The sequence below is a fragment of the Antechinus flavipes genome, chromosome 4, assembly GCF_016432865.1.
Source record: "Antechinus flavipes isolate AdamAnt ecotype Samford, QLD, Australia chromosome 4, AdamAnt_v2, whole genome shotgun sequence".
In the NCBI taxonomy this organism is placed as follows: Eukaryota; Metazoa; Chordata; class Mammalia; order Dasyuromorphia; family Dasyuridae; genus Antechinus; species Antechinus flavipes.
This window is the reverse complement of record NC_067401.1, coordinates 117,832,815-117,860,008: the sequence shown is the minus strand read 5'-3', so window position 1 is coordinate 117,860,008 and position 27,194 is coordinate 117,832,815. Positions and strand designations below refer to the sequence as shown.

Here is a 27,194-nt window from a genome sequence, read left to right as displayed (position 1 = left end):
TGAAAAGAAACTAATGAATGTATTATATTAGAGAAAGCTGGTCTGAAACTGTCAATTAATAACTATCAGTTTTGCAGAGCTTCTGTTAAGAGTATGGGTCATCTAACCTCAGCAAGATAGGAGCATTCACCTGGAAGAAATAGAAATAATCTTTAAAAAGTCACTGTCGCTGACATAGGTGGGACTTAGGAACTTTTCTGGCATTCGCAGGTAAGTATCTTTAATTTATGAAGAATTATCCTTAAGTTCCTAAGTCACTGAATGTTCTAACTCATAAATAGATGATTGAAGAGGTCAGGAAAGAGCAATATATTTATTCTCAACCAAGATTTGGCAAAAATTGCCATCTGTTTTTGTCCTGGTCATGAACTAAGAATGGTTGTTACATTTAAAAATAAAATTAAATTTTATTGTATTTAAAAATATAAAAACTATTCTTAGCTCCTACTAGGTACAAAAATAGCCTTAGGCAGTAGTTTGCCAACCCCTGCTCTAAATTTGTATGTTATGCTCATCCTACTGATTATGAATCCCTGACTGCTGACATATAAACCCTCTTCTCCATTCTCAGCCAACAGTTCCCTTAATGCTATCCTCCAATTAGGGCTTGCCAGCTTCTAGCTCCACTCCCTCTCAGATTACTTTTCTTCTACTCTGTCTATATTTTGTGCATAACTAGTTATTTAGATGTTGTCCCAACTGTGAATTCTCTGAGAGCAAGGAGAGTCTTTTGCTTTTCTTTGTATCTTCAGAATTTAGCATGGTACTTGGCTCAGATATAATAAGCATTAAATAAATGGTTATTAACTGATGAAACCCTTTGAAGTAATTTAGAGATTGGTAGACATAATGAGAACAAGATTTCATTTGGACTCCAAACCATCTCCTTGCCTGCATCTTTGTACCCTGAACTCTGATTGTGGTGCTACCCCTCAACACAAATAGTAACTGAGCAACCCCTTTCCAAACAGTGAATCACTGAATTATTTTGTCCATTAGTTCAGCCCAATTTCATATCATAATTGGCTTTTTTCCCCTCTAGTTCCATTGTTACCATCTCTGTCCAGGTCTTTATTACAGCTCACTAGGACTATTAAGGTAGCCTACAAATTAATCATTCTGCTTCTAATCTTTACTTCCCTATAATTTGGTATGGTGGATAGAACTCTGGGCCTGGGGTCAAGAAGACTTAAATTCAAACTAACTCTGAGGTTCAGTAACTGTATCCATGGACAAGTTACCAATAACATATTATGCACTTCACATTGTTGTTGTGAAGCTCAAATGAAACTTTGTAGACAAATTGCTTTGTGAGTACTTAGAGCAACATCAATATCAGTTATTATTCTTAGGATTATTATTAACATGGCACAATCTTAACAATGTCTTAATGTATTATCTTCTGCCATTAGAAATTAAGTTCCTTGAGGGAAAGGATTGTCCTATTCATTTATATAGAAAATGCTGAAAAGGCCAGTTCTAATGGTCTTGTGATGAAGAGAGCCATCTGCACCCAGAGAGAGGACTATGGGGACTGAGTGTGTGTGGATCATAACATAGTATTTTCATTTTTGTTGTTGTTTGCTTGCATTTTGTTTTTTCTAATTTTTTCCTTTTTGATCTGATTTTTCTTGTGCAGAATGATAATTATGAAAATATGTGTAGAATTGCATATGTTTAACATATATTGAATTACTTGTCTTCTAGACAAGAGGGTGGGGGAAAGGGAGGGAGAAAAAATTTTGAAACACAAGGTTTTGCAAGGGTAAATGAATGTCGAAAACTATGCATGTGTTTTGAAAATAAAAAGCTTTATTAAAAAAAAGAAAATGCTGAATAAATGTTTTATCTTTCATTCATCCATCCATTCATTTGGGTTATTTACAATTAACTTCTGTTCAAAATCTTTCAGTGGTTTCCCCCTTGTGTTTTAAACAAAAGGCAAAAGAGTTTGGACTTTGAAATCAGATAGCTGGTTTAAGTGGTGGCCTAATGATAATAATAATAATAGTTAACATTTATATGGTGCTTGATAAGTCTTTATAAATATTATGTCATCTGATTCTCACAACAACCCTGGAAAGAATCATGTGAATCCTGATGGAATTTTAGCTGTTGCCCCAGCCCCAATAATCCTGTTACTTTCTCTCTAGCCTGTGAACCACTGAATTATTTTGTCCACTAGTTTAGCCCAACTTCACATCATAATTTGCTTTTTTCTTTCTAGTTCCATTGTTACCATCTCGGTCCAGGTCCTTATTACAGAACCTCATTAGAACAAAAGGATCTTTTATTCTTTCCATACATATCTAGCTGCTGCCTCAGCCCTCAAAGTCCTGTTACTCTTTCACATAGATATCATTAGAGCTAAAGGGCTTCTTACCTTTTTTTCCATACATACTTTAATTCAATCACAGGGAAATTGTCCAAAGATATACAAAATCTCCTGACACCAGCCAATTTTCCTTCCTTGCCCAATTCTAGTCTTTTTGTCTTACTTTATCTTCTCTCTATATCAACCCTCAGCAGACTCTGCTGGGTTACCCTAAGTAAATGCCTAAATAAAGGCCCATGCTTGATTTGGAGACAGTGTGAGCCTGAATTCTTTCGAAGACAACACCACAACCCATGTCCTGGTACCTTGATATTTTTGGTGTACTCCACAAGAGTGTGAATTAATCCCTTTAAGTACTGACTGATTTGATCTCCTTACTGTTCAAAGGACACTCAAAAGTCTTCTCCAGAGCAGGTTATGTCCAACACTTAACAGCCATGCATTACTAACTGGAAAAACCATAGCTTTGACTATGCAGACCTTTCTTGGCAGGGTGATGTCTCTACTTTTTAGTATGCTATTTAGTTTTGCTATTAATTTTCCTTCCAAAGCACAAGCATCTTTTCATTTCATGGTTGCAATTGCTATTTGCAATGATCTTTGAGCCTGAGAATATGAAATTCTTCTCCCTCAATTTGTCAGAATTGATGGGACCAATTGCCAAAATGTTAGTTTTTTTAGTTTTAAGGTTTTTTGTTTGTTTTTTAATGTTAAGCTTTAGGCCAGTTTTTACATTCTTTTCTTTTACCCTCATCAAGAGGCTTCTTAATTCTTTACTTCCTAGCATCAGAATGGTATCATCTACTTATCTGAGATTGTTGATATCCCTTAACTCAGCTTTTGATTCATCCAGCCTGACATTTCATATGATGATTCTGCATATAAGTTAAATAAATAAGATGGCACTATACATCCTTGTCACTTATCTTAAATCTAATCTTAAACTAATCACTTGCTCCATGTTCTATTTTAACTGTTACTTCTTGGCGTGCATACAGGTTCCTCAGGAGATAAGTAACATGATTTGGTGCTTCTTTGCCCCAGATTGTAATCCACACAAAGGCTTTAGTCAAGGAAGCAGAAAAAGATTCCCTTTCTCCATAATCCAGCAAATATTGGCAATTTGGTCTCTGGTTCCTCTACCTCTCCAAAAACTACCTTGCATTTCTGATAATTCTCGGTTCATGCATTGTTGAAGTGTAGCTTACATAACCTTGCTGACATGTGAAATGAGCATGATTGTTCAGTAATTTGAACATTTCTTGACATTGCTATTCTTTAGGACTGGGGCATAAATTGGTCTTTCCCAATCCAGTGGCCATTGTTGAGTTGTCCAAGTTTGCTGGCATATTGAGTGCAATACTTTAACAGGATCATCTTTTAGGATTTGAAATAGTTCAGCTAGACTTCCATCACCTTCACTAGCCTTATTGTTAGCAATTTTCCTAACTTACTTGACCTCATTCTCCAGGATATCTAGCTTTAGATCAGTAACCACACTATCATAGTTATTGGTAATATTAAAATCTTTCGTTGGTTATTCTTTTGTGTATTCTTGTCTCCTTTTCTTAATCTCTTTTCCTTCTGTTAACTTCCTACTATTTTTGTCTTTTATCATGCCCATTTTTGCATGAAATATTCCTTTGATGTCTCTAGTTTTCTTGAAGAGATTTAGTCTTATCTCTGACTATATGTCCCTAAATTCCAGTCAAAATGGTTTGTTTTTAAGTATACATGTAAAAAATGCCAAACAATATATGAAAAGTGTGTGGGTGTATCTATCTTTCTATCTATCCACACAAATACACATACACACACATATAAGAAATGAGAAACTCCTTTTCTGTTCTTTGCATACAAAAGGGCTCATGTTTGTTGGTATCTGTCCAGTTCAGAATAGTAAAAATTTTGAAAATAAAATGGCCTGCTTACTATTCCCTGAGCTTTGATTTTTTCTTTTTCTTGGACTATGTCTTCCATTTTCCTCCTCTTTTTGTCTCCACTCCCATTTCTATGTATTGCTATCTCGCCTATTCTTCAAGAAAGACCTATTCTTTCTCTCAAGAAATCTTTCTTTTGGGAGCAACTAGGTGATGCAGTGGTTAGAACACCAGCCCTGAAGTCAGGAGGACCTGAGTCAAATCTGACCTCAGATACTTAGCACTTCCTAGCTGTGAGATCCTAGGCAAGTCATTTAACCCCAATTCCCTCAGCAAAAAAAAAAAAAGAAATGAAAAGAAAAGAAATCTTTCTTTGTAAATCTCACAATTTAAATTAATATGCCTCAGCCCTTTCTCTCTGGATCTCTGTTTCTTCTAGACTCCTTATGTTCTCCCTCCTGAATTTAGATTGCTTGGTTTCATTGTTGATAGGTTTTTGGGTTTTTTTTTTTTTTTTTTTTTTTTGGTCCTTCAAGATATGATCATGACATCAGGAAGTAATGCCATGATATACAAGTGCTTTGGATTTAAGTGAGAGAGGGCTGTGCAAGGTTACCTGCTTCACTTTCTCCTCCAGAGCCATCTGAGTCCAGTGGCAAGACATTAACAGATCTCAGTTTGACTGAGGCAATGTCTATTCACTGATTAAGGCTAGGTAAAAATTGAGGCAAAGAATGTCTTCTTTTTGTCAAAAAAAAAAAAAAAACAGTTCAAATACTATCTTCTGCAGGAGGTCTTTCCCCATGCACCTCCACTGTTAGTGTTTAACTAGTTATTTACATGTTGTCTCCTCCACTGGAATGTAAGATGCTTGAAGGGAGGGATTATTTTTTATCTTTTTCTGGCTTTCCAGCACTTAGCAGGGAATGCATACTAAATTCTTAATTAAAAATTTGTTGACTGATTTACTGAAACAAACTTGTATTTTTCTTGGGGCTTATACATTCTGGATGGTATTAGACTTTTTTCTTATATTTATACTGAAATTCTAGTCAGTAAGTCAAAAGATATTTATTAAGCACCCATTTTGTTTCTCTCAGGGACAGCTAGGTGACAAATAGAGAATTGGGTCAATAGAGTCAGAAAGCCCTCATTTCAAATCTAACCTCACGAGCTGTGTGACCCTGAGCAATTCACTTAACCCTGTGTGCCTCAGTTTCCTCATCTAGTAAAATGAGGTGGAGAAAACTACTCCAGTTTCTCTGCCAAGAAAACCCCAAATGGGGGTTACAAAGGGTCAGACACAAATCAAGAGACTGAACAAATGTTTCAGGTAGAAGACTAAGCACTGGGATATAAAGACAAAAGATACCTGCTTTTAATCTCACAATTTAAATTAATAGACTATAAACTCCTAGAAAACAAGATTGTCTTATCTGGTTTTGTAGATTTCTGTGTTATTTTTCCATAGGAACTTATATATGCATGCCCACTATGTGTATACACACACATATCATACATGTGTGTTTCTCTGTGTGTATTCAAGCAAGGGTTGTTCTATGTTTGTCCATGATTCAGTGCTCAAGAAATAGGAAACGCAATATTGACATGACGCTTTAGGGTTTGCAAAGTGCTTTACATGATCTCATTTGAATTCACACAACCTAGTCACACAGTTAGTATCAAAGGCAAGATTTAAATGGAGGTCTTCAGACCTCCAAATGCCGGCATCCATTCAGTAGCCCACACTGCCTCTCTGAAGATTCTACTGAAAACAGATTTTCAACAGCATTTTCTTCTTAGTCTAGAATCTTAGTGTCTTAAATTTAAAATCAGAGGAGAAATCAGAAATCATCTCATTTTATACATGAGGAAACTGAGGCTGAGAGAAGTTAAGTAATTTGCACAAGTCAACAGAAGCAGTACATTTGAAAGTGGCTGAGTTGGAATTCAAACTCATTGGGACCTTTGTCTCTGATTCTTTCTCTTCCTTTCAAATCTCTTCTTCTGGTTTGACTCTTTGGATGACTGAAGTATCCCAAGGCCCTATGACTTAAGATTTTAAGCAAGGCTCAAAAAACTCCCCCAGCATTAAAGAGATGGACTACTGACTAGTTCAAGGGACTTCATGAAATTCATGGAAACTAAGCCTGCTGCATAAGGGTTTAAATCTGATGAGGGTTTTAAAAAAATACGCTAATGTTAGTTTCTGTTGCTATTTTCTATCCTATCCCTGCTCATTTTTACTCTGTCAATCTCTTCTCTGATTCTCTGGCTCTGTCTCTCTTTTGGCTTTGTCTTCTTGGATCTGGAATCAGGAGAACTGAGTTTGAATCCAGCCTCAAATACTTATTACTTGTATTACCCTGGGCAAGTCACTTAATCCTGTTTGCCTCAGTTTCCTTCCCCAGTTAAATGGGAAAAATTTAGCACATTTTTCAAGGTTATTGTGAAGATAAAATGAGATAATATTTGTAAAGCAATTAGCACTCTACCTGGCAATAAATGCTTATTTCCTTCTTTTTTCCCCTTTCCTCCTTATCCTTACCCTCACCCAGCTCCTAAAGTTCAGAATCTGAATGTCTCAGCTAATTGCCACTAGAACCATACTATCCCCAGAAGTCAGTCAGGCATTAATATTAACATATGGTGAGTGGAGTGACCTTATATTTGTGCTCTTTTCCAAATGGAATTAATGATGATCTGTCACGGAAATTGGTGACCTCACAATAATACAATCTTGTTTTGCATATTGGGGTAAGGCAATTGCTTCTGTCCCTGACTCAGGGATTTGGGGAGGATTTGACCTTCTGGTCATAAGTAACACCTGTGATCCTAGAGTAATTTTTATCTAGAAATAGGAAGGAACAGGCTTCAAAGAAAACAGCCTGTACTTATATGCATACATATATATATAATATATTATTACAGGTCTTCAATCCTTGACCAAAAAAAATGTAGGATTCCATCAAAGGGGAATAGGGCTGGTTCAGAAGATAGTAGCTTCTCCTTCATCAGAAGAATCATAGCAAAGATTGGATGTCCACTTATCAGATTTGTGGTATAAGGAATTCTTGTTGGGGTGCGGGTCCAATTAGAGATTCTTTGGCAGTCTCTCCAACTCTATGAGTCTGCAAACCACAGTAGCTATCTATGAGCTGGGGAACCAACTTGAAAGAAAGCATAACAGATCAGATAAGGGGATATCCTAGACATTTGCTAGGAAATATTCAAAAATTAAAGAGGATGGCCAAAAAGTGCTGAATTGTTATTGTTGAATCATTTCAGCAGTGTCTGACTCTTTATGACCCCATTTACAGTTTTCTTGGCAGAGATACTAGAGTAGTTCCCCAGTTTTTTCTCCAGTTCATTTTACAGATGAGAAAACTGAGGCAGAGTTAAATGATTTGTTCAGGGCCACACAGCTTGTTAATGTCTAAAACTAGATACGAACTCACAAAGATAAATTCCTGATTCCAAACCCAGAGCTCTGTCCATTGCCCTATCTAGGTGCTCAGATGAAAGCATCAAGAGTAGGCAGTCAGACTGAAACTCTCTTACTAGAATAACCATTATTGAGTAAGGTCATAGTGTAAAAGGGAAAAGGAAAAAAAAAAGATTAAGAGTTAATGTACTGTGTGGAGCTTGGCCTGGGACCTGTTATTGGTCAATGCCTGTTTAAGACCTCAGTTTAAATAGACTAAGGTCTCCTATTGTATCCAAGGCCATCTCCAGTCATCTGGATCTATATCTGGCCACACTGGTTCTGGAGGGGAAAGTGAAGCAGGTGACCTTCCACAGTCTCCCTCACTTAAATCCAACTTACTTGCATGTCATGACAATCAAAAGTAAGCTAAAAACAGATGACTATCTTGATCCTGACGTTGAGGAGAAGAAGTAATAGGGAGTCACTGTAAATATATAAGAAGTAAAGCACCATGGTGGGTAAAAATTACTGAAAATATAAGTTGAATAAGACATGAAGAAAATAGTAAGTGGGTTAGCCAGATAGGTGGAGAGTGAGGGATAACAAACATAGAAGTTCCAAGTGCTCTCCTGGCACCCAAGTACTGTTAAAAGACCTAGAAGAAAAGCATGTTGGCTAGACCACCTATGGAAGATTTATGGGGACGTGTGAACAAAAATCACAGGGGATGAAATGGCCTGGAGGAGAGTGGGGAGATTACAATCTTCACTACTAGAGGGAACACACACATTGATGAGGTCCAGAAGGCAAGCAACCTCTAATGAAAACATGGTGCTTTTCCCCTTACCTCACAGTGAGATCCCTCTACTTAAAAGGCTTTGATGTCCTGTGAAAAATGGATAACGATCACTTACATTCATGGAGTGCTTTGTAGTTTACAAAACATTTTTATAGTGTTTGGCTGTTTACGAATATATCTTTTCATTTGCTCCTCACAACTCTGAGACATAGATTGTGTAGGTAGTGATATTATCCTCATTTTACAGGTGGAGAAACTGAGGAGACGAGAACTTAAATAACTTGTACAAAATCACATGCCTGGCAAGTGTGTAGAACCAGGGCTTGAAACCAAAATTGGTCCTCTGCCCTCTATCCTACAGCCCAATGGGAAACCAGATTGACCAAAGATGGGAACCAGAACTCACCAGCCATATAAAATCATGGACTTAGATGGAACTTTAATGGTCATCTAGTCCACATTCTCAGGGAGAAACTGAGGCCAGAGAGATAAAATAACTTGCCAAAAACCACACATGTAATTAGTTTTGGAGGCAAGATTTGAACCAAGGACTTCTGATTCCCGAACCAGTCTGCTTTTCCATACTACTTTCTGATACATAGAACAATACATTTGTTTTCTTGGAAAGTCAAACTACCTAATTCATAGAACTTTCAAACCCAAACAAGTGACTTAACTTCTCTGGATCTCAGTTTCCTCATTTGTAAAATAAAAGAATAGAATTGGGTGATCTCTTAAGTTTTTTTCTGGTCACAAGACTCTATGCACTTTTATATGGAATTGAACTGACAGATGTTTACATAATTGATCCATTTGTTCACTTATAAATGCAATAACTTGTGTTTTTCATTTAATTGGTACCAGAACTTACTTCTGGTTTGGACTGCAGAGCTATGGGTGGATCTAGGGGGACTGAAGAAGTCCCCACTCCCATCTAATCCCTACCAGGCCTTTGGGAAACTACTGTCTTTATTCTCCGTTTTGTTCTTTACTTTGCCCCTACTCTATTCTCACATCCATAGCTACAAATGCAAATACATTCTTTTCCAAAGAGAGAAAAAAATCTCATGTGAATCTTTGTTTTGTTAAATTAAACTCTGGACCTGACTATTGCTTACTATTTGCATGATCCTGGGCATAAATCAATTAGCTTCCCTGGGCCTCAATTTCCTCCTTTGTAAAAGAATGGTATTGAAATATATAACGTATATCAAATTGTTTAATGTCTTGGGGAAGGGAGAAGAAAGGGAGAGAGGGAAAACTCAAAATCTTACAATGAATGAATGTTAAAACTATATTTAATTGAGAAATAAAATACTATCAAGTAAAGAATGGTATCTAGAGTATCCATCTATCCATTTATTCATCTATTTAGGAGAGTGAATCTCCTTATCTCACTTAGGCTAGAAGTATGGCAGCCAGTTGTGGGCCTAATTCCACTACTGATCATGAATGCTTTGGCCTGTTCTGTGCTGACCTGTGCAGATTTGCCGCTTCCTTAGAGAGTCTGGTGGTTCCCACTATTGGGAGTATACCATATTTGATTTAGAGAAGACATCAGATCAGCTATGGTGCCTTGTAGCTTAGAACCCCCTGACTCAAGTGTCCCACCAACATCACTCTCCCCCAAGGCTGAGATTACAGGCATGTACCACCACACTTGGCAAATAATTTTGCAGGTCCTTTTATGGTCCAAATCTATTCATTCAACTGCACAAATATTAAGGGAAGTAGAATTTCATTCTTTTAGCAAAAGCTACTTAAATGTTTATAGGCCATCATCTGGCACACCTGGATGGGGAACAAGCCTCAACTTCACAGGCCTAATGTTTGAGAATGGATTTTTGTTCTATTTTGATCAGTAGTGAAAAGATCTAAGAAGAAGGAAAAAGAATATTTATTAGATTATAAATTCCTTGAGAATAAGGTTTGTGTTTGTTTCCATATTAGTGTCCTGCAGTATCCATCAATGTGCCAATTAGTATGTGATTTAAAAAAAAAAAACTGTTTTGTTTGCTTAGGAAAGGTAAAATGAATAAGAAAATGAGAGGAAATTGATTGAAATTTTAAAGAGAAATTCCACATGAGATATCAGATAGCTAGATTCCAGCCCAAGAATTTTGTTTGGTTTTCAGTTTTGACCAAAAAACTTTTTTCTAATATTTATGTATTAAATATTTATTTCCCTTCAGGACATAGTTAAAGTACCTTGGGCCTTTGAATTTAATCTGTCTGTTTTTATTCCAAAGGATTGCTATCTGTAATAATAAGACATATATAACAAAGCAACACCATAAATTGAACAAATTGTTTGTTCATCTGATGCTTATTTTGTGCTAGCTACCAATGATCTAAGTTAAGCATATTGGAATATGGAAGGGAGGTGGGGTTCCCAGGCCTGTGTAGAGAGCAATTTGGGTGAATTGATTGAATTTTGGCACTAGGATCAGAGACCTAAAGTGAGATGGAACCTTAGAGGTCAGCTCTAGTCCATTTCTCTTTTAACAGATGAGAAAACTGAATTCTAGGGAAATTGGGACTTACCCACTTAAGATTTCTGGGCCTTGATCTCTTCATATATTTAAAATAAAGGGATTGGGATTATATCTCTGAGGATTTTTCTGGCTCTAAAGATGTAATTATTACATCTTTTAGGAAATGACAAAAAGGAGCAGAGGATATTCAAGAACAACAGGGCCAGCTCTAATGTTCTCCTTCAATCCTGCCTACTAATTTCCCTGGTTTCTTGTAAATCCCAACTAAAATCCCATCTTTACTGAAAATCTTTTCCAACTCCACTTAATTCTACTACATTTCTTCTGCTAATTATTTCCCATTTGTTGTATATCTCTTGCTTTGTGTATGTTTGCACATTGCCTTCCCTATTAGATTGTAAGCTTCTTAAGGGCAGGGACTATGTCTTGCTTCCTTTGTAGCCCAGAGGTTAGAACAATACCTTTCATTAGGGACTTGTTGAATCGTTTCAGTCATGGCAAACTTATCATGACTACATTTGGAGTTTTTTCTTTTTTTAAATAGTATTTTATTTTTCTAAATACATATAAAGATAGTTTTCAACATTCATTTTTGTAAAATTTTGGTTCCAAATTTTTTTCCTTCCTCCCTAAGAATAGGTGCAATTCTTTTAAACATATTTCAATATTTCTCCTGTTCTGCAAGAAAAATTAGCTCAAAAGGGAAAAAGCCACAAGGGGAAAAAAAAAAAAGCAAAAAACAACAAAGATGAAAATACTATGCTTCAATTCACATTCAGTATCCATGGTTCTCTCTCTGTATGCAGATGGTATTTTTCATTCTAAATCTATTGGAATTGCCTTGAATCACTGCATTGTTGAAGAGTCGAGTCCATCACAGTTGATCATCACATAATCTTCTTGTTACAGTGAACAATGTGTTGGTTTTGCTCATTTTACTCAGCATCAGTTTATGTTTTCTGAAATCTGCCTTCTCACCATTTCTTAGTAGAATCATAATATTCCATTACATTCATATATGATTACTTATTCAGCCATTTGCCAATTGATGGGCATCCAATCAATTTCTATTTCCTTGTATTTGGGTTTTCTTGCCAAACATACTGGGGTAGTTTGCTATTTCCTTCTCCAGCTCATTTGATAGATGAGGAAACTGAGGCAAACAGTTATGTGATTTCCCAGGATCACACAATTAGTAAGTGTTTGAAACCAGACGTGAACTCAGGTCCTCCTGACTCCAAGCCTAGCACTCTATCCACTGTACCACCTAACTGCCCTTATTTATTAAGTAGGCACTTAATAAATGTTTATTGATTAATTGATACATTTAAGCATAGGAGAGAAATTGAGAAGGCAAGAAATAGCAAGAAGGAAGAGTAAAAATGGGGAGAGAATGAAAGAACTAAGTAGTAAAAAATGAGAAGACAGGGTTAAAAGGAGTGATGAGTGGGATTAAAAATAAGACCTACTCATCAGATCACCAGCAACTTTGAAAGAAGGGAGGAATAGCAGCAATCTTAAAGCACTCATTGTTAAGGAAAAAAAATTTCTATCCTAAAATGATCTCAAACTTGAAATAGTCCCTTAAAAATCAGAGTAGATGACAGTCTTAACCGAAGCTCTCAATTAACCCATTTTGTTTTCCTTCCAGTTTTTGAGCCAAGCCTCTAAGATGAGACAAATCTTCCATCCATCCTCCCTCCCCCTCACCCCTTTTCTTCCAACAACTCCAATGTAATCCAAGCAGAGTTTATAGAGGGCATTTTCTGTTTGGAGAAATAACTTGAACCTGAATGTAATTGAAAACATATTTACTTCTGTGCTTGAAATGGAGAAGATCCATTTGCTGCTATGCTATACATTATTATGGGAACATTTCAGAAACTCATTTTTAGTATTTCCATGAAAGTGCCTGTCTCAATTTGGGATGTTTAAGCAAACCCATATTGGTTCCTGGGCGTGTGAGTACTGGCTGTTCAGGGGGCTCAGCTGTTGTCATAGCTGAAGCTTTACCCTGACTTGGGACTGAAAGCAGCACTGTGAAAGGCCAAATATTGCTTGAAAAGCCTTCATACAAAGAGCTGTGATGTTTCTAGTTAAGCTGGGCTTCAGCTGTCCCGACTGGGTAATGTGAAACAGAAGTCACTCTCTGGGAGGCAGGGCAGCAGGAAGGGGAAATGGCTTACCTGGGTCTGGAAGTCTCCAAAGGGGCTGTGTTTATGGATCTCCTGAGTCTTGTGTTCTATGGGCTGACTGGACTACACATTGAATGATAGTTAAGACCTTTCCCATGCATCCATGTATATTTCACGTCCTAGAAATCTTCTCCCTCTCTGACATTTTAATATTTCCTTTTCATTGAAAATTGGATGTAGAGCAATACCAGGACTCCTATCAGAGAACTTCCAGCTATATGACTCCAGGTGAGTTAGTCAGCTTCTTAGAGCCTTAGTTTTCTGTTTTATATGCAACACATATCCCTTCTGGCTCTTCCTGGCAAGACAGGTAGATTATATTTCACATCTTCCCAGGGTTCTCCTAAAGAAGTTTGATTAGGGAGGGAGGATAGTTTCCTAGGCTTTGGCCCCATGATAGTGTTCCCTTAATTGTAGGGGATCCTGTCTGCTCAGTTTCATCAGCTAATAACAAAACAGTTTTTATACAGAAATATTTACTTTGGAAGGTATAGTCACAAATATAGAAATTTATTTCTTCAAAATGTGGGAGACATGATCTATCCTCCCTTTGCACCACCTCAGTCTCTAGGGAGGGAAAAGAAATGTTCATCATTTAGCTCCATTCCTATAGATCAGGACTTTTTAAACTTTTTTCTACTCCCAACCCCTTTTCATCCAAGAATTTTTATGACACTCTAGATATATAAGTATATAAAACAAGTACACAAATAAAACATTTACTGATAATAAATCATAATTTCACAACCCCCATATTCAATTATAAGACTCCATATGGGGTCACAATCCACAGTTTTAAAAGCTTTGATAGGGAACAGTCCCATTTCCAAATCCCAAACTTCTCTGGAGCTTGAGTTCCAGGTACCCTGGCTTCTCAGGGCTCCCACAACAGACTGATTGCCATGACCCAACTCCTTGGCCCTGTGAGGCTCACCTCTGGCACCTGAAACTGAAGAGGACAAACAACACAGAGCAGAAACAAACCCCCCAGACCCACTTCTCTGGCACATAGTAGAAATTTAGTAAATATTTGTTGAATCGAATAACAAAAACTAGTATTTATATAGTACTTTAGATTTTACAAATATTATTTCATTTGATCCTCACAATCACCCTGTAAGCTAGGTGATATTATAATCCCCACTTTATAGATAAAGGAAATGAGGTAGACATAAGATAATTGACTTGCCCACAGCACACAAGTAATAAGTATTTGAGGTAGAATTTGAATTCTAGATCCAGGGTTTAACTTCATGAATTACCTTAATTTTTTGTTTTTAGTAATTTTTCATTTATATGTGACTCTGTAATTCCTTTTGGAGATGTTCTTGTCAAAGATACTGAATTGGTTTACCATTTCCTTTTCCAGCTCATTTTACATTTGAGAAAACTGAGGCAAGCAAGATTAAGTGACTTCCCTACGATCAAAAAGCTAATAAGTGTCTGAGGTCACATTTGAACTCAAGATAATGAGTCTTCCTGACTCCAGGTCTGGCACTCTATGAATTATGGCATCATTTAGCTGCCTGAATTAGAGTCAAACTAATAATTATTGGAAAGAACTTTCTTACTTTGAGTCAAAATTTGTTCTTTTGTAACATCATTCAAATATCTATATCATTGGTGCTCTGGGAATATATGACACATTTGAATACTATATTTACACTTGTGGGTCAAATTTTTATAAAAATAAATATTTTAAAATGTATTTATAAAAATATTTCTTTAGAAAAATATATTATGGCAATCAATATTGAGAAATCAGATTGTAGACTTAAATCCTTCCTTTATTCTTTCTACTTCTTAGCAGAACTCATAAGTGGCTACCCTACATGACCCATATTCAACATAAAGAAATAGCTCATGGGCCAGAAACAACAGGGGCACAGATATTAACCAGCTGATCAGAATGCACAAGAACATGACGTGAGACTTGAGAGAGCTCTATCTCTCCTGATTCAGACTGACAAACTGATAAGTCACCTTCAGCTTTGAGAAACCCTAAAATAAAAGTGACTCATTCCACAAAAGCATCTTCATCAAGGAAGTTGAAGGGAACGGTGAAATTGTGTCAGAGGGAAGCAAGTAATTCCACTGAAAGTTACTTGATATTTATAACAGCATATTAGATAAGAGTGAAAATGAATCAAAGGGCCCTGATGAGAGGCAAATGATGAAGAGGAAGTTCGGTAATTAGGTAGTTAGCTGTTAGGGAGAGCAGGGATCAGAGGAACATTTTAAGTCTCCCTAGTGTTTAAGTGTGACTCATAACAGAAGGCCAAGGCAGAGGCCTTAGAGTATGAGAAGCTAATGCATGTTCTCTGTATTTTCCTAAAGAAAGACATTTCTTATAGATTTTAATTGCTCCTTCTTGAATTTTCTCTTTCAAATTTTTTTTCCATTCCTATTTTCGTTGAATTCTTCATTGAAAATTTTATTGTTATTATTACTTGTATTATATGTGGAAATGAAATCACAACGTTTTGGATCTGGACAAAGACCATCTAGTCCAGCAGTTATTAATTGCTCTCGTGTCATGGACCTCTTAGTCTAGTGAAACCTATGATTTCCTTCCCAGAACAATATTTTTGAGTACAGAAAATAAAATGCATTGAATTATGAAGGGAAACAATTACACTGAAAAAAAGAGATATCAATATATTCCTTTTAATAAACCAAGTTTATGGATTCTAAGTTGAAAACCCCTGCTCCAGTCCAACCAGTAACTGAAAGAGAACTTACTGAAAAGTAGCCATCTAATTTCTGTTGACATCCACCAACAAGAGAAAAAACACTCACTCTAAAGACAACCCAATTCACTTTGGGATTGCTCTAATTATTAGGAATTTTTTCCTTACACTGAGTTCAAATCTGCCTCTTTTAAGTTTTACCCCATTATTCCTAGCTTAGTCCTCTGGGACCCAGAAGATATAAAATCTATCTTCTACGTAGCAGACCTTCAAAAAATTGAAGATAACTGCTATGTATCCCCTAAGTCTTTTTTTCTTCAAGCTAAAATCTCCAGGATATAGGATCATAAGTTTAGAGAAGGAACTCTAAATGTCTATTACTTCAATCTCTTCATTTTATAGATAAAAAAAACACAGCATTTCTAGAATATATGTCCAGAGAGTATTTTCTGATCTTCATCTTCATGGCCTCAAGGTCCTTCATCTCTTTATTATCTTTGTCTAGCTACTATTAGTTTATCAAAGTCCTATATAAAACATGGCATCCAGAATTGAATATCTTCTTCCACATACTTTTCAGCTAGGGCAAAAAAAAAAAAAAAACTGGTATTCATGCCTTCCTGTTGTCATTTTTCAGTTGTGTCTCACTCTCTTTGACTTCATTTGGGATTTTCTTGACAAAGATATTGGAGTGATTTGCCATTTCCTTCTCAAGATCATTTTACAGGTGAGGAAACTGAGGCAAACAGGAAGATAAGACTTCCTGAGTTCAGGCTTGGCATTCTATACCTGGGTCGGACTATATGTTAGAAATCACCTGGTCATCTCATATCAGAAAGGTAATTATTGATTTGTCTTTATTCTAGAATTCTCAAAAAAGTTTCCCTAAAGTCCCTTAAGTCCCACACTACATCTTATTCTGAATATAAATTAGCTCTTTTTTTGACCCCTGTGGTCCATAGCATCACACATTCTGTGGGACATGCAGAGGACAATGTGGGTTTTGTCAACTATAAAAACACATGTAAGCAATCAAATTCTATTGTGTAACAGACTGGGCCAGGAATAGATTTTTTTTTTTGCCTAAGAAACACTAGTGGAAAAATAATATCTTGAAGGTTGGGTGTTTTCTATTAAGCTACTTCCATAGAAATGGTAGATGGCCAGGGGCAAAAATTAATTGATGTTGAAGCATAACCTATTGGTGTGTAATTGAAACCTTGCTCATTTTACAAGCATAAATATATGAGTAGAATCACGAGTCCTAGTTGAAGAATTTATTACTGGAGTAAGTTTAATGCCAAGCAAGCCTTCGTAAAATGTGTCTTACTGGAATAGTAGTCTTGGTATTAAGTGACTTTTGCCTGCCATGATTACCATCCAGCCTTCCCCCATCCCTGACAAAATGACTGCTGCGTGGCAGTAGTGTAGAACATCATCCCCAGTGAAAAGTTAGATAGTTTGAACCTAAAGGCCATTTAACAATTGTTCCCTACAGCTATGGCATCTGGAATTACATTCACAATGCCCTATTTCCTGGGGAAAGAAGCCAAGGCAATTTTGTTTTTAAGATGGAAAAGATGCCTCTTTGGCCCATCATAGTTGAGCTGGGTTTTACAGAAACTGTATAGAATTTTGAAACTAATTGTATTTTTCTTTGGAGTTCTTGAAAATGTCTGGTTGGAATAAAGATCTTTGGGATTAATAGTTTAGTAAAACTACCAGTGGGAAAGGCAGGAAGGAAAGCAAGAAGGAAGGGAAGAAAGGAGGAAGGAAAGAGGGGAAGGAAGGAAGGAAGGAAGAAGGAAGGAAGGAAGGAAGGAAGGAAGGAAGGAAGGAAGGAAGGAAGGAAGGAAGGAAGGAAGGAAGAAGTAATGAAGAGAGGGAAGGAGAGAAGGAGGATGAAAAGAAGGGAAGGAGGGAATGAAGAGGGAAGGAAGGAAGAAGGAAAGAAGGGAGGGAGGAGAAGAGGAAAGAAGGAGTGAAGGGAAGAAAGAAGGAAGGAAGGAAAGAAGAAAGGAAGGAAGGAAGGAAGGAAGGAAGGAAGGAAGGAAGGAAGGAAGGAAGGAAGGAAGGAAGGAAATCAAGCAGACAGATGGTAAGAAGTAAAGGAAGAAAGAAAATAGAGACAGAAGAATGGAGAAAAATGGCATGGAAGGAGAAGGAAGGGAGAAAGGGAGAAGGGATGAGGAAAAAAAGTGAGGAATTAAGAAGAAAAAGCCCAGGAAGTTAGAGAGGAAAAAACAGCAGGAAAGAGAGATAAGATGGAAGAAAAGAGAAAGAAAGAATAGAAGGAGAAAGAAAGCAGGAAGACCAGAAGGAGAAGGAAATGAGAGAAGAAGAGATGAGAGTGATTAAAGGAAAGAGGGAAAGAAAAGGAAAGGAAATTTCATTCTATTTAGTTTCTAATCCTCAAAATTCTAACTCTAAATATCAAAAGGAAAGTTAGAAATACTAATTTCCAACAGAAGGGATGAAAGAGCAGGCTGTTCAACCCATTTACCTTTAATTAAGACCATCTGAAGCTGTAAATAGAAATGTGTTTATATGACACACACTGAAAGCACCAGCCCCCATTGGAAATCTGAATCCATTAGGAAACAGAAGGAAAGGAAAGACTGAGGAAAATCTGATACTGAAGAAATTTGTTTTTCTTAAACTACTTCAATCTATTATAATCTATTGTATCAGGTTCAAACTATTAATTTGATAATCTCTGGTCTTCATATCTGGAGACCTTGGAAAGCCTTTTTATCTCTCATCTGGTGGATAATTCAACTGAATTAAAACAATTAAGTTCCCCTTGTGCTAGATGCTGGGGTTAGGACACAGTTTAGATAGTATAGTATCTGAACAGTAGCAAAGAACTGGAAACTAGGTAGATGTCCATGAATTGGAAAATGGCCAAACAAATTTATTTATTTAGATTTTTTTTGACTAGGTGAAAGAGGAGATTCTTTGTCTCAATTGCCACCTTAATCACTGAATTGGTAGGGCCTCAGTCAAACTGAGACCTGTTGAAGATCTTAGCTTAAAAAGATCAAGACCTCTCATTGTATCCCGAGCTATCTCCAATCTTCCTGATCTATATCTGGCTACTGGACCCAGATGGCTTTGGAGAGAAAAGTGAGGCAGGTGATACTTAAATCCAATTCACTTACATGTCATGGTATTACCTCTCTGATGTCATGATCCTCTTCTAGAATGAAGGACAAACAACAACAAAAACAACAACTTCTGTATATGAATGTTACAGAAAATAATTATTCAGTAAAAAACAATGACAAATTCAGAGAAGCATGTGAAAATGAAAATAGTTCAATAAGCAGAACCATGAAAACAATAATACACAGTTACTACAACAATATAAATGAAAAGAACCAAAAATCAAAATTGAACACTGGGGACCCAGAAAAACCCACTTTGATCCTAGAGAAGATTGGGAAACGTATCTTTTTGCAGACACCGGGAACTAGAGATGTGAAATGTTGTATATGTTGTCAGACACAGCTCATGTATTTAGATTTGCTAAACTACATTTTTTCTCCCTTTTCTTTTGATATCTTTGTTACAAGGTATGATTTACTGCACAGAGGAGTGGGGAGGAATATATTTGGAAAAATTGTTGTTCAATCATTTAGTCATGTTTGTCTTTTCATGACTCCATGGACCATGTGTTTATTGGGTTTTCTTGGCAAAGGTACTGGAATAGTTTGCCATTTCCTTCACCAGTGGATTAAGGTAGAGAGAATTAAAATGACTTACTCGGTCACACAGCTAGTGTCTGAGGCTATATTTGAGTACTTCTGACTCAGGCCCAAAGTTCTATCCATTTAGCTGTCTCTAAATTGTCATTTGAAAATGACAATGATGGAAAAGCCATGTGGGCCAGTGGCAAATCTGCTGCATTTAGAATGTGACCCTTGGGTTTGAATCCATACTCTATTCAATTCCATTTAGGTGACTTTGAGTAAGTGTTTTTGCCACTTTAGGTTTCAGTTTCCTCCTTGATAAAATTAGAAGATTGGACTCAATAACTTTAAAGATCCATTCCAGCTTTCAATCTATGATTCTTATGAACAATGAATATAAGATAAATTATTTCAATGATAATCTCTGAACGCTTTGAGTTTCTGTACTGAATGGAGGAAATTACATATGTACAAATAATTAAGGAAAAAATAACACGTAGTAAGTAGCCCAGGCCAAGATGTTCAGAGTCAAAAGAATATGGATTCAAATGTCAACTGTGTTGCTTTCTACCTGTGCGATACTGAGAAAATTATTTCAATTCCTTTGGTCCCAAGTTTCCTCCTTTGTTAAAGAGGAACTTAAGGATGATTCTGGGGTTAGGGAACAGTGAGAGCAATTCAGAAAGCAACTGTAGAGAGTTCAGTCCTCCAAGGTTGCTCCAGAATATAGGGAACATAAGAAATCAAGAAATAGGTGGTTTCAGAGAAACCTGAGAAGACTTCTGACACAGACCTGAAACAGTCTATCCTTTGGGAGCCTAATGAAGCCTATGGACTCTTCAAAATAATGTACTTAAATACATAAAATAAAATATTGCAAAAAATATAATTATATTGAAATGTAATTACATGTATATATATATGTGTGTGTGTGTGTGTGTGTGTGTGTGCGCATGTGCAAGTGTGTGTATTGGTTAAAACCCTAGGTTGAGAATGTCTATGTTAGAGATTAAATAAAGGAATATCTTCATAGTTAGGTACTATTAAGCTTTCATTTTGATGTCCCCTTGGGAGAACTTAGAAAGAGAGAAGCTGTTCAGACTGGCTCACTGTCTCGTCCTGCCACCACCACCCAGGGCCTACCCTTCACTGTGCAGACTGAGAGCCTCAGGTTTATCATTCCTCTTGGTGTAATGAAGCCCTAGTGAGTCAATTCATATGAACCAAACTCACAGGAGACCAATTTGAAACCAGAAAACCAACTGAATCATTTATAAGGCTATACCTTTCTGTTGACTGGAAATTCATGGCCATTGGCCAGATTACTCCTTTCCCCAAATCAAGCTGTTTGGGAAACTGAATTAGTCATGAGAAGGCTATTTTGTGACCATAGCATCAGAGCAAAGAGAGCTGGATGGTTTTGGGAGTATTTTATTTAGACTATGAATTGATGATGTGTCCTTGCTCCACCTTTCTAATTACTGGATAATTGAATAATCTGCCAGATAGTCTTTCTCCCTTGGCTACTGCTGAATAAATACTGACAAATTATTACTCCATAGTTCTCCTTTTCCTAGGTTCCACACCTTCTGATATATATTTTTCTTTGCAACATCCTCCTTCTCCATTTAATAGATTTCTATAAATTATGAGAATCTTCAAAATTATAGAGAATACTACAGCATTTCACAGTTCAGTTTCTTTGGGTTTATCAAAGGTTTTCCTGATTAAAACCTTGGGAGGTATATCTCGTTATCCTCTCTTCCTCAGGTGAGAAAATAGATTTAGAGCAATAAAGTGACCATAGGTATGATTATACAATGAGTAAGAGTCAAGGCAAGTCCAGCTCTGTATTTTTGCATAGTAGATACTTGAGAGATTTTTTTCTGAATGGAATCAGAGTATCCTTTTCTGCCTCTAGGCTAAGGGAATTTTACTTTTAGGATTGTAGTTCTCTTCCATAGAGAGAGTGACTTTACTATGGGTAAAAGTTGGTGTTTCTGATGTAAAATAATCTCTTTTGACATTTACTAACTATGTGACTCTGAGTAGATCACTTACTTTCACTGTGCCTCAATTGTAAAATGAGGCAGCTGGCCTCTGAGGTCCATTTCAATTCTGAATTTATGCATTGATCAACTGGTATATTGTAGAATAAATCTTTTTCTTCCTTCAAGGCTTTATGTCACTTTCTTCATGAATTCCTCCTTGTTTCCTTCACATGAAAGTATTTTCTCCTCAAATTTTCCCAGAGTTCTTTGGGACTCTCTTCTACCTTGTTCACATTCTACCTTATGTTATCCTGATTTGGGTGTGTATCGAGTCATTTTTCAACTTCGTCTCTTCAGTGTCTAGAACAGGCTATTATACATAGTATATGCTTAATAAACATCTATTGATTAAATAGATGATTGTAGTTGATGAAGATCTGTTGAACCAAAGTATTTGGAATCTAATATGTCAGAGGGCAGAAATATCCAGAAGGAATGTGGGCTTTTCCTCTTAGATTTTTTTTTTTTTTGTCAATAACCCCAATGAAAATTGAATAACTCCACCTAGTTGTCCAGGAGAAATTAAGGAAAACTAAGGCATTTGCACACATTCTTCTTGAGACTTTATATCAAAAGAAACTGCTGATATAGGAAGGAATTGGATTGCCTAAGTGATAGGTAAGAGAGAGTATTAAACCAGGATGAACTTATGAAACTGGTAAAATAAATTTGCTTATAAAACACAAGAGAAATTGGTCTTCTAGTATCTAGAATATCTCTTCTGTATTATGAAAGCTATGTTTTTAAAAATAAGTTCTTGACTTCCAGGGGTGGAGTCAAGACGGCAGAGACAACACATGTTTCTTTCTGACCTTCTCTACAATCCTCAGACTAATTAGCAAATCCAGTCTCTGAATTAGCTCTGGACCAGCAGAACCCACAAATATTGGGAGTGCAATAAATTACCAGCTTAAGATAATTTTGAAGATCACCAGAGAAGGTATGTTTCAATTGGAAACAGGAGGGAGGCAGACAGCACAAGCAGCTGAGCACAAATGGCAGCGCATATAGCACAGAGCCCCAGAGTGGTGCAGACTCCATGTGGCATCCACTCTGCCCTGGTTGCATGCCAGTAGATCAGCAATGAAGTTATAAAACAAACACAAAATATCAATAATGAACCCCAAAACACCAGAATCTCATGGACCTGGACATGCCTATCCAGCACTGGGAGTGAATCAGCATTGATCCAGCACAGATATGACTAGTTGGAAAACCTCTCCTGCCCTAAAAGCAGACTTAACTTTTTAAAAAAATGAGTAAAAAAGTAAAGAGGACTCTGACAATAGACAGCTTTTATGGTGAAAGAGAAAAACAGATTTCAAACCCTGAGGAAAGACAGATTGTCTCTGCCCTAAAGGCATATTGTCTCCAGATGAAGCCCAGGTGAAGCTCCAGCTCCAGATGACAGTCTGGTCCTCATCACACAAGGCTCTCCTAGAAGAAATTAAAATGGATCTTAAAAGAGAGCTAGAAGAAAAATGGGGAAAAGAAATGAAAACTTTGCAAGAGGATTTGGAAAAGGCATATAACTCATTAAAACAGGAGTCCTCAAACTTTTAAAAAAGGAGGCCAGTTCACGGTCCCTCAGACTGTGGGAGGACTGGACTATAGTAAAAACAAAAACTTTGTTTTGTGGGCCTTTAAATAAAGAAACTTCATAGCCCTGGGTGAGGGGGATAATCGTCCTCAGCTGCCGCATCTGTCCCATAGGCCATAGTTTGAGGACCCCTGCATTTAAAGATAGATTTGATAAAATGGAAAAAGAAAGCAACTACCAGAAAAACGGAATTTGTGAAACAGAAAACGAAAATAACTTGTTAAAAAACATAATTTGTGAAATGGAAAAAAAAATTCCATAGAACAAAACAACTCCCTTAAAAATTCAATTGGACAAATTCAAAAAGAAATAAAAAAGTAAATGAAGAAAATAATTCATTAAAATTTAGAACTGAACAAATGGAAATGAATGACTCAATGAGACAAGAATCAGTTAAGCAAACCCAAAAAAATGAAAAATAGAAAAAATGTAAAATACCTAACTGGGAAAACAACCAACCTGGAAAATAGATCCAGGAGAGATAATGTAAGGATTATTGGTCTCCTTGAAATACACTATGAAAAAAGAGCCTAGACACTATCTGTCAGGAAATCTTTAAAGAGAACTGCCCAGACATCATAGAAGGTAGAATGACCATTGAAAGAACTCACCTCATGAAAGAGACCCCAAAATTAAAACCCCAAAGAATATTATGGCTAAATTTCAGAAATATTGCACCAAGGAAAGAATATTATAATCCTCCAAATAATGAGGAGCCGCAATAACGATTATTCAGGACCTAGCAGTTTCCACTTTAAAGGATCAAAGGGCCTGGAATCTGCTATTCTGAAAGGCAAAGGAATTTGTAATGCATCCAAGAATAAATTACCCTGTTAAACTGAGCATTTTTTCTTTCAGGAAAGAAGATGGACATACAATCAAACTGGTGAATTCCATTTATTTTTGATGAAAAGCAGAGATAAATATTACTCTCATCAGATTTGGTCCAAAGAAAGAATATTAGATATATTTGGTTTCATCAAGAAACATCTCTCATCTTATAGAAAAGTGGGACAGGAAAGGGGAAAAGGGGAGGGGTAGCTAAATAGAAGGGAAAAGAGAAACAGTAAGGGAAAGGTATCAGAAAGGGGAAGAGTCTCTAAAGGGGGAGGACTACTTGAGGCAAGTAGTGCTCATAAGTAAAATACTGGGAAGGAAGGAAAGAGGAAAAGGAAAGAGAAAAGTATAGTTTGGAGTTAATAAGATAGCAGGAAATACAGAATTAGTAGTTTTAACTGTAAATATTAATGAGGTGAGCTCTCCCATAAAATGTAAGCAGATAGCAGACTGGATTAAAAGCCAGAATCCTACAATATGTTGTTTACAAGAAACACATTTGAAGCAGACCGATACAGAGTAAAGGTAAAAAGCTGGAGCAGAATTTATTATGCTCCAGGTGAAGTAAAAAAAAAAAAAAGCAGAGCTAGCCATCCTGATCACAGATCAAGTAAAAGTAAAAATTGATCTAATTAAAAGAGATAAGGAAGGAAACTATATCTTGCTAAAGGGTACCATAGATAACAAAGCAATATCAATATTAAACATATATGCACCAAGTGGTGTAGCATCTAAATAACTAAAGAAGAAGTTAAGAGAGTTGCAAGAAGAAATAGACAGCAAAATTGTAATAGTGGGAGCTCTCAACCTTGCTCTCTCAGAACTACATAAATTGAACCATAAAATAAATAAGAATATTAGAAAAACTAGATATGCTAGATCTTTGGAAAAATTTGAGTGGAGACAGAAAGGAGTACACTTTCTTCTCAGCAGTTCATGGAACCTATACAAAAATTGACCATATATTAGGATGTAAAGATCTCAAAATCAAATGCAGAAAGGCCGAAATAGTAAATGCATTTTTTTTCCAGATCACGATGCAATAAATATTACATGCAATAAAAGGCCAGGGGAAAAACAGACCAAAAATAAATTGGAAATTAAATAAGCTCATCCTAAAGAATGAATGGATGAAACAGCAAATCATAGACACAATCAATAATTTCATCCAAGAAAATGACGATAATGAGACAACATATCAAAATTTGTGGAATGCAGCCAAAGTAGTAACAAGGGGAAATTTTATATCTCTAGATGCTTACTTGCATAAAATAGAGGAAGAAATCAATAAATTGGGCTTCCAACTAAAAAAGCTAGAAAAAGAACAAATTAAAACCCCCCAATCAAATACCAAACTTGAAATTCTAAAAATAAAAGGAGAGATCAATAAAACTGATCTCTAAAATAACTATTGAATTAATAAATAAAACTAAGAGTTGGCTTTATGAAGAACCAACAAAATAGGTAAGCCTCTAGTTAATTTGATTAGAAAAAGAAAAGAGGAAAATCAAATTGTTAGTCTCAAAAATGGAAAAAGAGAACTTTCCAACAATGAAGAGGAAATTAGACCAATAATTAGGAGTTATTTTGCCCAACTTTATGCCAATAAATTTGACAATCTAAGTGAAATGGAGGAATATCTACAAAAATATAGATTGCCCAGGTTAACAGAAGAGGAAATAAATTACTTAAATAGTCCTGTTTTAGAAAAAGAAATAGAACAAGCTATTAATCAACTCCCTAAGAAAAAATCCCCAGGACCAAAGGGATTTACATGTGAATTCTATCAAACATTTAAAGAACAATTAATTCTAATACTATATAAACTATTTGAAAAAATGAGAAATGAAGGACACCTACGAAATTCCTTTTATGAAACAGACATTTAGGTATCAAGGTACTGATACCTAAATCAGGTAGGAAAAAACAGAGAAAGAAAATTATAGACCAATCTCTTTAATAAATATTGATTCAAAAATCTTAAATAAAATATTTGCAAAGAGATTACAGAAAATCATCCCCAGGATAACACACCATAACCAATAGGATTTATACCAGGAATGTAGGGCTGGTTCAATATTAGGGAAACTATTAGCATATTTGACTATATCAATAACCAAATTAACAAAAACCATATGACTATCTCAATAGATGCAGAAAAAGCATTTGATAAAATCCAACATCCATTCCTAATAAAAACACTTGAGAATATAGGAATAAATGGACTTTTCCTTAAAACAGACAGTAGCATTTATTTAAAATCATCAGCAAGCATCATATGTAATGGGGATAAACTAGAACCATTCTCAATAAGATTGGGGTGAAATAAGGTTGTCCACTATCACCATTACTATTCAATGTTGTATTAGAAATGCTAGCTTTGAAATCTGGAATTATGCCCCAAAAGTTATCAAATTGTTCATACCCTTTGATCCAGCAGTATTTCTATTGGGCTTATATCCCAAAGAAATACTAAAGAAGGGAAAGGGACCTGTATGTGCCAAAATGTTTGTGGCAGCCCTGTTTGTAGTGGCTAGAAACTGGAAATTGAATGGATGCCCATCAATTGGAGAATGGCTGGGTAAATTGTGGTATATGAATGTTATGGAATATTATTGTTCTGTAAGAAATGACCAGCAGGATGAATACAGAGAGGCTTGGAGAGACTTGGACAGAGAGAACTGATGCTAAGTGAAATGAGCAGAACCAGGAGATCATTATACACTTTGACAACGATATTGTATGAGGATGTATTCTGATGGGAGTGGATTTCTTTGACAAAGAGATCTAACTCACTTTCAATTGATAAATGATGGACAGAAGCAGCTATATCCAAAGAAAGAACATTGGGAAATGAATGTGAACTATTTGCATTTTTGTTTTTCTTCCCGGGTTATTTTTACCTTCTGAATCCAATTCTCCCTGTGCAACAAGAAAACTGTTTGGTTCTGCAAACATATATTGTATCTAGGATATACTGCAACATATCTAACATATATAGGACTGCTTGCCATCTAGGGGAGGGGGTAGAGTGAAGGAGGGGAAAAATCAGAACAGAAGCGAGTGCAAGGGATAATGTTATAAAAAAATTACCCTGGCATGGATTCTGTTAATATAAAGTTATTATAAAATAAAATAAAATATTAAAAAAAAAAAGAAATGCTAGCTTTGGCAATAAGAGAAGAAAAAGAGA

General features: G+C 36.2%; 1 long non-coding RNA gene across 1 annotated transcript in view; it reads right to left on the bottom strand.

The window, feature by feature from the left end:
- LOC127559964 (uncharacterized) overlaps positions 1 to 27,194 on the bottom strand; it is a 64,947-nt gene that overhangs the window by 318 nt on the left and 37,435 nt on the right. The window lies entirely within an intron of this gene.